Source organism: Vombatus ursinus, unplaced genomic scaffold (assembly GCF_900497805.2).
Source record: "Vombatus ursinus unplaced genomic scaffold, bare-nosed wombat genome assembly UNPS02009994.1, whole genome shotgun sequence".
Taxonomy (NCBI): domain Eukaryota; kingdom Metazoa; phylum Chordata; class Mammalia; order Diprotodontia; family Vombatidae; genus Vombatus; species Vombatus ursinus.
In genome coordinates this window covers 258,664-273,687 of record NW_020949772.1, presented here as the reverse complement: position 1 = coordinate 273,687, position 15,024 = coordinate 258,664, and the positions used below count along the sequence as shown (strand labels likewise).

The window sequence follows — 15,024 nt, the reverse complement described above, 5'->3', positions numbered from 1 at the left end:
AGCCTGAGGAATTAGCAGGAGGAAAAAAGGAGAGAAATAGATTTTTTAGCTAACAAAATCTAAACCAAACAGTTCATCTTTGATTCTTACTTAAATATCAAGTTGCTGTGAAATGAACTGAATTTAAGAAACAATTAATGTCATACTCAGTGGAAGAGAACTTTATATGGGCTACATGCTCATATACATCTGCACAAAATGGCCCCTGCACCACCATCACCCAGCACATCAAAGGATCCCTTGCTTCCTTTATGGTAACAATAAGGCAAAGTGCTAAGCATAGTGCCTGCTCATGGTAGGGACATAAATTTTTTTTCCTTTCCTTTCTACCTCTCTTCCTTAATAATAATGATAATAGTCATAATCATAATAGTATTTAGGGATTTAGGGTTTGCAAAGCATTTTGGGCAACTAGGTGGCACAGTGGATAGAGTGCTAGGCCAGGAGTCAGGAAGACTCATCCTCATGACTTGAAATCTGGCCTTAGACATTTACTAGCTATATGGCTCTGTTTACCTGTTTACCTCAGTTTCCTCATCTGTCAAATGAGCTAAAGAAGGAAACGGCAGACTACTCCAGTATGTTTGCCAAGAAAACTCCAAATGGGGTCACAAAGAGTGAACGCTACAAACACCTGAATAATATTACAACACTGTGGGTATGTGTTTAGACAGTCAGGTGTCACAGTAGATAAGAGCACCAGGCCTGGATTCAGGAAGAATCCTGAGTTCAGATCTGGTCCCAGACATTTACAGCTGTGAGACCCTGGACAGATCAATTACCCCATTTGCCTCAGTTTCCTCATTCGGAAAGTGAATTGGAAAAGGAAATGGCAAACCACTCCAGTATCTCTGTCAAGAAAATCCCAAATGCAGGACACGAAGAGTCAAACACAACTGAAAAACAACTGGATAAGTGCATACCAGACATTGTGTCAAGTGCAGTGGATATAAGGAAAGGCATATGAAAGTCCATGCTCTGAAGCAGCTCATAGTGTAATGGTAGCTTGAGTCACAGGAGCCCAGGATTCCAAACCAGATGTTGCAATCAGCCCAGGAACCAACCAACCAACCAGCAGGGAAGCCTTGAGAAACCACAGTGCAGGGCTGGGGAGGCAAACCTAGGAGAGCTTTGGACTTGGAAAATAGTGGAATTGATCTATATAGGACTAGAGCTAACCTGTGAAGCTAGCCCTGCTCTTTCCCCATAGAAAAGGTGGTGTAGGAAGAATTACACCCCCAGGGTGTCGGGGAAAATGTTTTCATGTTTGTTCTTGCCATAACTTCAAAGTATTGAAAAGGCCATATATAGAGCCTTGGACCTGGAGTCTTACACACTTACTAGCTAATGAGATGCCAAGGCAAGTCATCTAACCTCTATCTGCCTCAGTTTCCTCAACTATAAAATGGAGGTATCAACAGCACCTACCTTGCAGGGTGGTGAGGATCAAATGAGATATTTGTAAAGGCCTTAACTGGAACATAGTAGGTTCTTAATAAATGTTTATTCCTTTCCCCTTCCCCGTTTTGAAAAAAAAAAAAAAGCTCTAATCTGAATTAAGTGGTTTAATGGAACAAGGGTGCTTAGGCTGCTAAAACTTGAGGTAGCAGAATCACTGGGGACTTGAGTCAGGGGTAGAGATGATCCTTTCCCCCCTGTCTCCTAAGAATACCAGAGAACCCTAAAGGAAGGGGTAGAATTAACACAGCAGGAAACGGGGAGGGGGCATAGTAATCACTCTAACATAAGTCAGTAACACTTATGGACCCCCAAATGTCTAGCTAGCCTTTTACTACTAAAGCTGTCCTACTCTTCCCAATTATTAATAATATCGCTGATTTGATTACAATTTCCTAAACAACCGACAGGAGGTGAAGTAAGGGTAGTGAGAAGGCAACCACAAGGCAAATGGCAAGACTCTGATTCTGCCCGGATACTGAGTAGTCTGATCATCAAAGAAGAAGAGGACAGAATCCAGAAGGCCTGAGGCCTGGCACCCGGCTGATTATAAAGGAATGAGATACGATTTAACTATCACCCTCTGATCTTCAGTGGGAGCACCATCTCCATCATTTTGGTTACTTTGCTTCTATTATTCATATGAAGATCTCAGCAGTTTTTTATTGGTTGTCGCATCATATCACTGCCTCATTTTTAGTTGGCAGCCCACTAAATACCCAGGTTGTTTCACAAGAACTTTTATCTAGCCATGCCTTGGCCATACTGTGCTTCAATAGGATGTCAAAAAAAATAGATCTGGCCTCAGAAACACAGAGCTGGAGAATTTCAGAACCAGAAGGGCCCTAAGCAGCCATTCAATCTGACCTTTACCCCAATAATAATGGCTAGCATACAAACTAGAACCTCTACTATAACATACCTTAAGTAAAGCTCTCCATCAACCCATCCCACCTTTGGGCAGCTTCCATTGTTAGGAAACTTTTCTTTCCATCAAGCCCAAGTTTGCCTCTTTTTAATGGCTATTATTCATTGTTCTTGGCTCTGTCCTCTGAAGGTAAACTAAACAAGCCCAAACCCTCTTTCACAACAGCCCTTCAGAGACCTGAAGACACCCTCCTCCTCTCTCTAAGTCTTCTCTTCCATGGATTAAATGTTTCAAATCCCTTCAACTGACCCTTATCTAGTACTGACCCAACATCCTGGTCACTCTCCACTTTTTGAATGTCCTTCCTAACAGTAAGGCCCAGAAGCAACCCAATATCCCAGGTCTAACCTGAGCAAAGATTACTACCTCCTTATTTCTGGAGGAAACAGTTTCTTCCATACTAGTAAGTGAACAGATATAACTTCAAGAGGAACATGGAATCCTGCTTACACACAAACATAGTAGATGCCAAAAAAACAAACACAAAAACCAAGGAGCAACAACTAAGTTATATACTATTACTACTAATAATAATTTGTTACTGTTGTTCAGAACTATGCATTCATTGATGTGGGGAACTCCTGTCATGGAAACTCCCTTCACCAATGGATTTAGGTCATTCCTCTGTAACTCATGATCTTAGGGAGTAGCCTTGGTTCCTGAGAGGTTAAGGACCTTGGCCATGGTCACAAAGCTAGTCTTTGTTAGAGCTAAGACTTGAATCGAGACTTTCCTGACACCAATGTCCATCCTTTATCCACTATACTCATATCATCATCATCATTGTTGACATTTTTAAACATTTTAAAATATGAAAGGTGTTTTGCATTTATTTTCTCATTTGAACGTTACAACAAACGTAGGAGGTAAGTATTATTTGTGCAGTGGACAGAACGTTGGACATGGAGTCAAGAAGACCTGAGTTCAAATCTTGATCCAAACCAGCTATGTGATCCTGAACAACTCACTTAACCTCTTTCTGCCTCAGTTTCCCATTTTATGGAAGATAATAATAATAATAATAATGTTTTAGAGTTTGAAAAAAATTTAGTGCTTTCCTTGACCCTCACAACAACTTTAGGAAATAGGGGTTATTATTATCTCCACTTTCCAAATGGAGAGAGGTTGAGAGAGACCCAGTGACTTGCCTGGGGTCACAACAGCTAGTAAAGGTCTGATGTAAGATTCAAACTCCCTTTTCCTTGACTCCCAGGCCAATGCTTTATCCATTCTACCACCTAGGTGGGTAACATAGCTAGCAAGTATTAAAGGCAGGATTTAAATCTATATCTTCCCAGCTCTACACCCAACATTCTATTGTCTATGCCCAAAATAAAATTGAAAGCATCCAAACAGAGAAGAAAGAAGTTCTATTTTTAAGCCTTTAAAAAAAATTCTCAAGAGGAAACAATTACAAAGTAGAACGGTGGGTGCAGTGGAAGATGCCTCGTTCATAACAATAAGCTTCTCTGGATTTTTTTTAAGGTTCATTTCTCTGAGAAGTTTTTGAAGGGTCTTCTGCACAGGGGCTGTCCTGCAATGAGTGTGTAACATATTTGCCACCACTCATAAGAGGTCCCTGATAATTACATTTGGTATGACTAAAGCATACAATGTTCTTATGCATGAATGAATATTTCTGAAAACTTGAGATGGCTTTCTCCAAGAGAGACAATCTGGAAGAGAATCACAAATATGAACCAAAATAGAGATCGGCTTTTTCCTTTGTATTGGATGAGTCAGCTCTTAGTTCACAGTCTTCAAATCCTATCCAAGAATAGCATGTGGCTTAGTTAGGCAAGAGTCAGCTTAATAGCCAGCTCACCTCAGTGAGGATAACTGATTATATAGAGAACTCTGCTGATGGTTATAAAAAATCATTTTAAATGGCATCATTTCAATTCATTTCAATAAATGTTTCTTAACTGCCTACTAGTTGTCAGGCACTGTTGGAGGTGCAGGTGATACCAAGATGACAAGGAAAGACTGTGATCACAAGGAGCTTCACTTCTCCTGGGGACAACAAGGTGCATACAGATATAAAAATAATCATTCTATCAACAAGAATGTATTAGGCAATCACTGTGTGCTAGGCACAGTTATAAATACAAGCAACAAAACAGTCCCTGTTATACTAAGTGGTGTATATATAACATAATATATCATAACATAACATAACATTACATAATATAATATAAAAGTACCACTTACATTAAGTGATGTTCTACCAGGAGTTTGCGGGTATAACAAAAACATAATAACAGAAATCTTTTCAGATTTACATATTATCTGATTTGATCCTCATAATATCTTGTACACAGATAACTTTTTAAGTCAATTGATCAAGAAGCTTTTATTAACAAACGGATCTTGCTCTCAAGAAACTTCAGTTCCGCTGTAGGAAATAACCTGAACATAGAAAATAAACAATCATCCAATTAATCAATAAGCATTTATTAGGCACCTACTCTATTCCAGGTGCTTGGGATATTAAAACAATCATGAGCACCTGCCATTAGGAGCTTAACATTCCACACAGTAATAGGGCATCTGACATTTAACTGAAATTGACATGGGCTCATTTCTTCTAAATGGGAAAAGGCTGCATTTTGAAGGCAAGGAGGAAAAAATCATCTCCACAGCTTGACTACAGCTAAGTTGTAGCACCTCCATCAGGAGTCACAACTGCAGTCACCTCTGCTAGTACAGAGGCAACCCCAGGTGACCCTGGAATCACAGAAGGGATTTGGAAGAGATCATTAATGGCCATCTAGTCCAACCTCTATCCCCAAATCTTGTCCAACTCATGTCCAAGAAAGAATCCCTTCTGCAACATCCCTTGACAAGCAGTTCTCCAGTCTTTGCTCAAAGTCCTCCAGTGGAGGCCAGGAGAGGGGATACTTCCTTCTAATGCTCCCATTCTACTTGTAGATAGCTCTAATTATTTGGAAGATTTCTCCCCCATCCCCCTAAATTTCCTTCTCTGCAACTACTAATCATTGCTCAAATTGTGCTATCTAATTGCTCTTTTTGTGTCCAAAAAGAACACATGGAATGCCTCTTTCACTTGATGGCCCTATAAATACTCAAAGACAGCTAATGTGATCTCTGCATTCCACAAAGGATAAAGTGACCAGACTTTGGTCAGCTTGAAGAGAACCCAGAGACTTGACTTTGCATTAATCATCCACCACTATGATCTCTGGGAGCTAGAAGATGTCAGAAGGAGAAAGTAACTCCTGTGACTTAAAGGACTGGAGGAAAAAAATCTCAATTCTGCCTTGGAAGTATTTAATTTAATGACCTCCTTCCAGTAAGGACCCACATCTAAGGACTTAGAACTTCTTTCTAAGAGGAAATTCAAAAAAATTGAGAATTGAGAAAGGAACACCTCTCCCCACAATAAATAAATAAATAAATAAATAAGTAAATAAATAAATAAATGGATAGATGAATGAATGAATGAATAAAATGATTATATAAATAAATAAAAAAGGAAACAACCTAAGAAATGTGGAACAGATGGTGCACACAAAAAGTATATTTATAGTTTTATTAAAAACATCTCAGGTTGGCATTGGCACAGAGACAAACAGATATGGAGTACCTGGTATGTAGTCATAATTCTCATATACAAACTTCACTGTGGATATGTCAGACAGAATTTGTTGTCATGTTTTCTACTAATGTTGCTATTTACATTTTTATCCCAACATTGAAGCAATAAACCTGTTAAAAAGGAAAACTGCCTAAGCCATTCTTTAGGCTGAGGAAACCCTCTACCAATGGATTTTTTCCTCTTTTCATCTCTCAAGATCACTCTGTAAGTTAATCAAATGAGTGAATCAGATGCAAATTCTAAACCAAGTATCATAGGAGCAGAACTGGTTGGGTCCTTAGATTACATCTAGTCCAACTCTCAAATTTTATAGATGGGGAAACTGAGGCCGAGGGAGTTTTAGTGACTTGCTCAAGGTCACATAGGTAGTAAGCATCAGAGACACAATTTGAACCCAGGTCCTCTGACTGAAGAGATAGTGCTATTACTACTGTCCCACACCATCTCCTTATAATGGGCAACTAGGTGGTGTGGTGGATAGAGCACCAAGCCTGGAATCAGGAAGACTCATCTTCCTGAGTTTAAATCTGGCCTCAAACACTTACTAGCTGTGTGACCCTGGGCAAGTCACTTAACCCTGTTTGACTCAGTTTATAAAATGAATGCCTTCATTTATAAAATAAGCTGGAGAAGGAAATGGCACACCACTCCAGGATCTTTGCCAAGAAAACCCCAAACGGGGTCACAGAGTCAGACATGACTGAACAACAACATTTCCTTCTAACATGGAATAATTTACCATGACCTGTAATTGCACAAAGACTTTGGGGATATTGTTGGTTATCATTAAAGCAGTTTAAGGTTTAAGAGCTTAAAAGTACATAAAGACTTCGGGGACACCTTGAATTAAACACTACCATCTGTTTGGATCGAAGAAGAACTCATGGAGGAGGTGGGATTTTAACTCAGCATAAAGAAGGGACCAAATTTTAGGTGGGCACCCCAAGATAAGCAGTGTAAGCACAGAGACAAAATCAATATTAAATCTAGGATATTTCCGTAGGCAATAAGGGCTAGATTGTGTAGCATAGTGGAAAGAGCACTAGACTTGGAATCAGAAAGATGGGATTAGGGCTTGAATTCTATCCCATATGCTTGCTAGCTGTATAAAAATGGTCATTTCACTTAATCTTTCTGAGCCTCAAGTTTTTTTTCATCTATAAAATGGAAATAACAATGTATTATTTACATCAGAGTTGATGTGAGGTTCAAATGAGACACTGCATGTAATATTTTCTGGGGGAGTAGGAGTGCTTTGAGGGGAACCCAAGATGTAATTGCATTGGTATAGGGAAATCTCAGTGGGGAAATTCCCTTTACCAATGTAAATCAGCACCTTTAAGGTTATAATGTACATAGCTTAAAGAGACATGTAGGGCATGGATGTGTTTAATGACTTGTTCAATGTTAAACAACTCATACATGTCAGAGGCAGGACTTGAACCCAGGCTTCCCAACTCCAAGGCCAATTGTCTAATCACTATGTTACGGTACCTGTCTAAAAACCTTAAAAACTTATTTATTATTAATAATGAGGAATTAGACAAGTCTGACTAAAGAGAATTTGAATTTTTAAAAAATGAATGAAAAAAGCATTTAGTGTTTAATGTGTCTCTGTGGATATGAATAAAACAATAAATATAGGAATTACTAGTTTTGTGGCTGTCAAATCATTTTATTATATATTGAAGAGATAACACATGTAGAGGAGTAGTGGCCAGGGAAAGGTATTTTGATTTGGAAAGTTACAGGGAGGGTAAGTAAAGACTTCAAGGAATATAATACTGTCTACATTGTCTGGCACTACAACGTCTACATTAACTGGCACCATTTTTTTTTGTTTTGTTTTTTTGGGTGAGGCAATTGGGGTTAAGTGACTTGCCCGGGGTCACACAGATAGTGAGCGTTATGTGTCTAAGGCCAGATTCGAACTCAGGTCCTCCTGACTCCAGGGCCAGTGCTTTATCCACTTTGCCACCTAGCTGCCCCATAACTGTCACCGTATTATAGAGAGCTTTGAAAGCCAAGACAAGTCTAGAAAATCCCACATGGAACTGAAATGTCCTATAGGTTTTTGAGTAGGGGTGAGAATGTCCTGAAATATAGCAATTTCTCAAGAATGACAATCTGCAGAATGTAGAGGGACACCAGTCAGGATATTGAAATAATTTATGTGTAGAGTAATACAGGCCTTCTCAAAGGTGAGATTCAAGGGGAAAAGAATCATGTAATCTAAGATTTGCGAGGAATCTTAGAATCTGTGGGGAAAACATATGTGGACTCCCGTTTTCCAAGGATTCAAGTACATTGAAATGTACAAACATAAAAACTGTAATGAAATTTTGCTTTTACGATTAAGAAAGTACTTTGATGCCTCGAAGTCATCATTCTCATTCCAGTATCTCAGAACTAGAGGTCCTAGGAACATCAAGTTTGATCTGGGAAGTCCCACAGAAATCATATAGTTCAATCCCCTCATTTTAAAGATGAGAAAACTGAATCCCAGAGAAGTGGAGTGATTTGTCCAAGGTCAAATAGGGAGTAAAAGGCAAAGGAAGAATTTGAACCCAGGTCCTTGGGGAAGCTAGGTGGTGCAGTGGACAGAGCACTAGGCTTGGAATCAATAAGACTCATCATGAGTTCAAATCTGGCCTCAGACACTTAATAGTTGTGTAACCCTGAGTAAGTCACTTAACCCTGCTTGCCTCAGTTTCCTCATCTGTAAAATGAGCTAGAAAAAATGGAAAACTATGAGAAGGAAATGGGGTATCTTCGCCAAGAAAACCCCAAATTGGATCTTGAAGAGTCAGACATAACTGAAATGACTCAACAACAACAACTCCATTAGACTGTACAACACTATCCTGAAATAAGAATATCCCAGATGATTGGTTGCTTAGCTCTCTGCTTGGACAGTATCAATTATCCTTCACCAAAAAATATTACTTCATACTTATTTTGTGTTTCATGATGCATATGTTACATTATGAATATATTTAGACAGGTTACCCTCCCCAATAGATTGGAATCTCCTTGGGAATAGACATTTTTTTTTCCTTTTTTGTCTCTAAATCTATTCCTAGTGCCTAGAACAGTGCCTGCCCCACATGGATGCTCAATAAATGTTCAATGGTTATTGTACAGGACCACAGATAAAGATAGAAAAGATTGGGAGTTGGCTAAATGGAGATTCAATGGTAAGTAATTTTTTTGGAAGTAATTCTTTTTTAAAAATATGCCAAAGATTAGTCTGTCATTCGCCTCTCATAAAAGTACAGTACAGAATTGGGGGGAGGGGGGGAATCCAACTGATACAATTATTTTAGCCTTTTTGCAAAATTACCCTATTTTAGAAATAGAAGGGATCTCCATGGCCATTTAGTTCAACCCATAACCCTCAAAAAAGAGAAACTTAATACGTGATCATTCAGCCTTTGATTAATGCTTTCCAATGATGGGAAAACAACTCCCCCAAAACAGCTCATTGCACTTTGGGACAATTCGAAGTGTGAGGGAATTTTCCCTAACATCAAAGCTAAATGTTCTTCTTTACAGTTTCTACTTATTGCTCCTTGTTCTGCTTTCTGGAGCCAATCTGAACAAGACGACTCTTTCTTTTACATACATGATGGCTCTTCAAATATTTAAAGACAATTATCATGTCATTTTGAGTCTCTTCTCCAGTGTAAATATCATTTGAATGTTCTCCAGCTTATCAATGTCATTTCTCAAGTGTGACAGAGCACTAAACACAATACTACAGATGCGATCTGACCAAGGCAGAATATTATAGCACAATAGCACCTCTTTATACAAAATCATGTCTTTCTTAATGTATCCCAAGACTGTATTAGCTATTGAGGCTACCATATTACACTCTTGACTCACATTAAGCTTGTAGTTCACTGAAACCCAAATCTTTTTTGATGTAAATTGTTACCTAACAACAGATTCCCCACCTTGGCATTGTGACATTGACTTTTTTTTTAACTCATGGGTAAGAATTTACATTGACTTCTGTTAAACTTCATCTTATTTGATTCATTCCAGTGTTTTAGCCTGGAAGGATGAATCTTGAAAGGTGAATCTTTATGACTCTTGAGACAACATAATCCTTTACCCAACTCCACCTGTCCCAATTATGTATCATCTGCAAACCTGATAAACATACCATCTACACTTTCACTAATTAAAACAAAAAGGTAAGAAGCACAAAGCCAAGCACAGATTTCTGGGAACTCTCTACTGTTCTGTTCTGGTTTTGTTTTTGATTTTTTTTGTCTTTGTTGCGATATCTAGCAAAATGCCTTTCTAGGTAACAGTGAAAAATTATTGGAGTCTGACCATTCAAACACTTCCACTGCCATCTAATTATACCATTGTCTGGACCTCTATCTCTTCCACAAGAATGTCATGATTTATGGTATCAAACACTTTGCTAAAATCTGGGTAAGGTCTAGTTAGACTTTCTCTACCATGTCCTAGAAACCCCTTCTTCCTGGAAGTTCTTTCCAGGCACACTGGAATTGCTGCTGGCCCCTTACTCAGATTGGATGTATCCTCTCATAACCTCCATTTAAGGAAGGTGTCCAGGCCAGCCATGTCTCATTCCTCTCCAGACTACGTTCTAGACTTTCACTACCATGTTCTTTCATCAGGTACCTTCCCCTGTCTTCACTTTTCAGTTTCTTTTCATGTGTCTTCTCTCCCCATTAGAAAGTAAACTCCTTGAGGGCAGAAACTGTCTTTCTGCATGTATATGTAACCCCAGTGCTTAGCACAATGTCTGACATATAGTAAGAACTTAATAAATGTTTGTGGACTGACCAACAAGCATGTTCAAAATACAAATAAAGTTATTCTAGCTGGACCCGTTCTTGATGAAGTCATGCTGGTTCTTTATAATAGTTATTTTCTTTTCTAGACATTCACCAACAATCTAGAATTTTCCTGGAATTGAAGTCAAGCTTATTACCTGTAGTTTGGGACCCTATTATCTTCCCATTTTCTGAAAATCAGGGCAGTATTTGCCCTTCTCCTGTCTCCCAGTACCTCTCTCACTTTCCATGATTTTTCAAATGTCAATGATGGTACCTTAGCAAGTACTTCCACTTGTTTATATTCCAAAATCCTCCCCTGAGATCCCTCCCCTAATGTCTTATAATGGCATGAAAGTAGTTCCTCAAAGGGTTTGCCAGGAGGGCACAACCTCTGAGTCTATCAGAATGGAAACACTTGAAATTGGATCTCCCAAACAAACTATGTATCCACCATCCCAGTATTTGCTCTAATAGATCCTAGGATCATGGGGTAAATTATTTAAATTTAGAACTGAAAGGGATATCACAGGCCCTCTAATATAACCTCTTCCTTTTACAGATGAGGAAACTGAGGCCCAGGGAAATGAAATAACTTGGCAAAGGGTCATAAAAGTGGATGGGGACATGAACCCAAATCTTCTGTCTCCAAAGTCAGTTTTCTTGCTACTACTCATACTGCCTCCTAAGTGCAGAAGACCTCACAAGCCATAGCGTGTCAGCTCATGAATTTTTTTTTGGCTGCAGCCACTAGTGAAGGTCATCTGCTAAGGGGGGATGGAGTTACTATTGGCCTTGGCAGAAGGTTCAGCAGTCCTAATGAAATCATGGACCTTCTGAAAGTCTTAATGATTCCAAAAAAATAATCTTGCTAATCACTCAGCTGGTTATCACAGTCCAAGCAAGCCCCATTTAAGGAACCTTCATGCATCCTGCTTCTGGCTCCAACCATTCCCTAATCTCATTAGCAAATTGTCTTTGCCAAAACCAGAACTGGGCCTTCTGAAGCCTCTACAACAAGTTTCAAAGAAGTAGAAAAATTTGGATGAGAAAGTTCCTTTCTGTCATGTGAAAGAAAAAAAAATTCACACCTTTCTCACTTCAATTAACTAGATTTTGAATGGGTAATTGCAAATTCTCTGGAATTGTTATTATTATTTCTTTAAATTCTGTATATGGAAATTAAGCAACTATCGCCATTAAAAAATAAAATGTGTAAAAGCTGCCTGTTACACTCACTAAGTGATTAAAAAGGTAATCGTGGAAAAATGGGCCACATATTTGTTTATATTAATGTTAATAACTTGCTAACTAATGATAAATGGATGATAATTTATTCTAAGGGAAATGAAGTGTGCCCTAAAGACAGACTCCGTAAATGAAAACTTATGCTCACGTAAGTTCAGAGAACACACATTAATAACTGTATTCCTCTCTGCAATGAAGATAACTGCATGTAAATTATATGCAAAAAAAAGACCCACAATCACTACCTAAAGCTGGTGAAGGGGGCCTAGAAGGCAGCAGTAGCTAAGGAGAGTCTTAGAGTTGTATAGTTTTGTATGTTTGTTTTCCTGCTTTGGATTTGTGTTGTGGTATAGAACTTTTCTCTCTCAATCACTAACAGGGTTACCCTAGAAAAGTCACTTAGCAACTCTCAGCCTTAGTTTGCTCACCTGTAAAATGGAGATTATAATAGTATGTACCTCATAGGGTTGTTGTGAGGATCAAATGATATGACCTGTGTAAATCACTTTGCAAACATTAAAAGATTACATAGATGATAGCTATTTTTATACTAGTTATCATTTTAAAATAAGTTTTTTGTTGATGTGTTTTGTTTGTTTCAAATACATTCACTAAAGTCTCCCTTTCTCTCCCAGACAGTCACCTCTCATAATAAAAAAAAATTTAAGAGAAAGGGAAAAAATTCAATAAAATTAATATATAAAATGGTCTAATATTATATGCAGTATTCCACAGCCATGGTCCCTCACCTTTAAAATGAAGCAGGGGAAGGTATCTTCTCACATGTCTTCTTTGAGGCCAAGAAAAAGTCCCCAACTTGTTATCTGACTCTGCTTTGGTTCCATTGTCCTCTCCTTAGTCTCCTATTAAGTGTTTGGAAATTTCAGCTAGGAAAACACTTGGGAATTCTCCACTGTACTACATGTAACGGAAAAAAGAAATCTCAATAAGTATACCACTACACAGATTGGGAGTGGGGGTAGGGAGATGAAGGGAAACAAACCAGCCCCAAATCCCTCACATCAGTTACCTTGCCACACACACATCTAGGCTTCTGAGACCTTGTTCATATTTGGTGAACCCAGTAGAACCAAGCATTTTGTCAAAACTATCCATCATGAGCCCCTCATTGTGTGTAGTGGTATACTAACTGAAATTCCTTTCTTCAGCTACATGTAGTATGGCAGGATAGAAAATAAACATACAGGGGCAGCTAGGTGGTGCAGTGGATAGAGCACTGGTCTTGAAGTCAGGAGGACCTGAGTTCAAATCTGACCTCAGACCAAATACTTGACACTTACTAGCTGTGTGACCCTGGGCAAGTCACTTAACCCCAATTGCCTAAAAAAAAAAAGGAAAGAAAAGAAAAGAAAAGAAACATACATAAACCATCAGCATTTCTATATACTACCCCCCCAAAAAAAAACAGCAAAAAGACATAGAGGGAGAAATTCCATGTAAAATAACTGCAGACAATATAAAATACTTGGAAGTCTGACAAGGCAAACCCAGGGATTGTAGGAACACAACTACAAAACACTTTTCGCACAAATACACATCTAAACAATTGAAGAAATATTAATTGCTCATGGGTAGGCTAAGCCAATATAATAAAAAATTAAAATTCTACCTAAACTAATTTACTTATTCAGTGCCATACCAATGAAACTATAAAAAAAATTTTATAGAGCCAGAAAAAAAGGAACAAAATTCATCTGGAAGAACGAAAGGTCAAGTATATCAAAGGAATCAATGGAAAAAATGTCAGGGAAGATAGATTAGCAGTTCCAGATTTTAAACTATATTACAAAGTAGTATCATCAAAACAACCTAGTACTAGATAATAAATAGAGTGGTAGATTAGTGGAATAGATCAGGTAAGTGACCAAGTAACCTAGTGTTTGATAAACCCAAAGATCCAACTCAACATATAACAAAAATTGTTGGCAAAACTAGAAAGCAGTTTGGAAGAAACCGGATAGAGACCAATATCTCATATCATAAACCAAGGTAAGGTCAAAATGGATAAATGATTTAAACACAAAGGGTGATGTGATAATTAAATTGGAGAAGCATGGAATAATGTACATGTCAGATCTATCAATAAGGAAAGCGTTTACGACCAAACAAAAAAGAGCAGGGATTATGAGAAGAAAAATGCATAATTTTGATTATGCAAAATTAAAAAGCTTTTGCACGAACAAAACTAATGAAGCAAAATTAGAAGGAAAACAGGAAACTATGAAAAATTTTTGCAGTAAGATTATCTGATAAAGGCCTTATTTCTCAAATATATGAGGAACTGAGACAATTTACAAAAATAAGAGCCATTCCCCAGTTGACATATGGTTAATGGAAATGAATAATTTTCAGAAGAAGGCAGTTATCAGAAGAAATTAAAGCTATCGATAGTCACATGAAAAAATGCTTTAAATCACTACTGATTATGGAAATGCAAATTAAACAATAGATACCACCTCACACATGTCATATTAGCTAACATGATGCAAAAGGAAAATGACACATTCTGGGGGTGGAGTTAGAAAAAATGGGACACTAATACACTGTTGGTGGAGTTATGAACTAGTCCAACCATTCTGGAGAAAAGGGCTATCAAACTGGGCATACCCTTTGATCCAGAAATGCCACTACTAGGTCTGTATCCCAAAGAAATTAAAGAAAAAGGGAAAGGACATATTTGTACTAAAAATATTTATAGCACCTTTTTTGTGGTGACAAAGACTTGGACATTGAGGAGACGTGCATCATTTGGGGAATGACTGAGTGAATTGTGGTATATAATTGTGATGGAATATTACTGTGTGATATATAAGAAGTGATGAGAAGATGGTTTCAGAAAAACCTAGGAAGACTTATATGAATTCTTACAAAGTGAAATGAGCAAAACCAGGAAAACAATGTACATAGTAATAGCAATATTGTGAGGGTGAGCA

The 15,024-nt window shown here is 38.0% G+C and overlaps 1 protein-coding gene across 1 annotated transcript in view; it reads right to left on the bottom strand.

Moving 5' to 3' along the window:
* TMEM132D (transmembrane protein 132D) overlaps positions 1-15,024 on the bottom strand; it is an 881,229-nt gene that overhangs the window by 786,315 nt on the left and 79,890 nt on the right. The gene's annotated exons all lie outside the window — the stretch shown is intronic.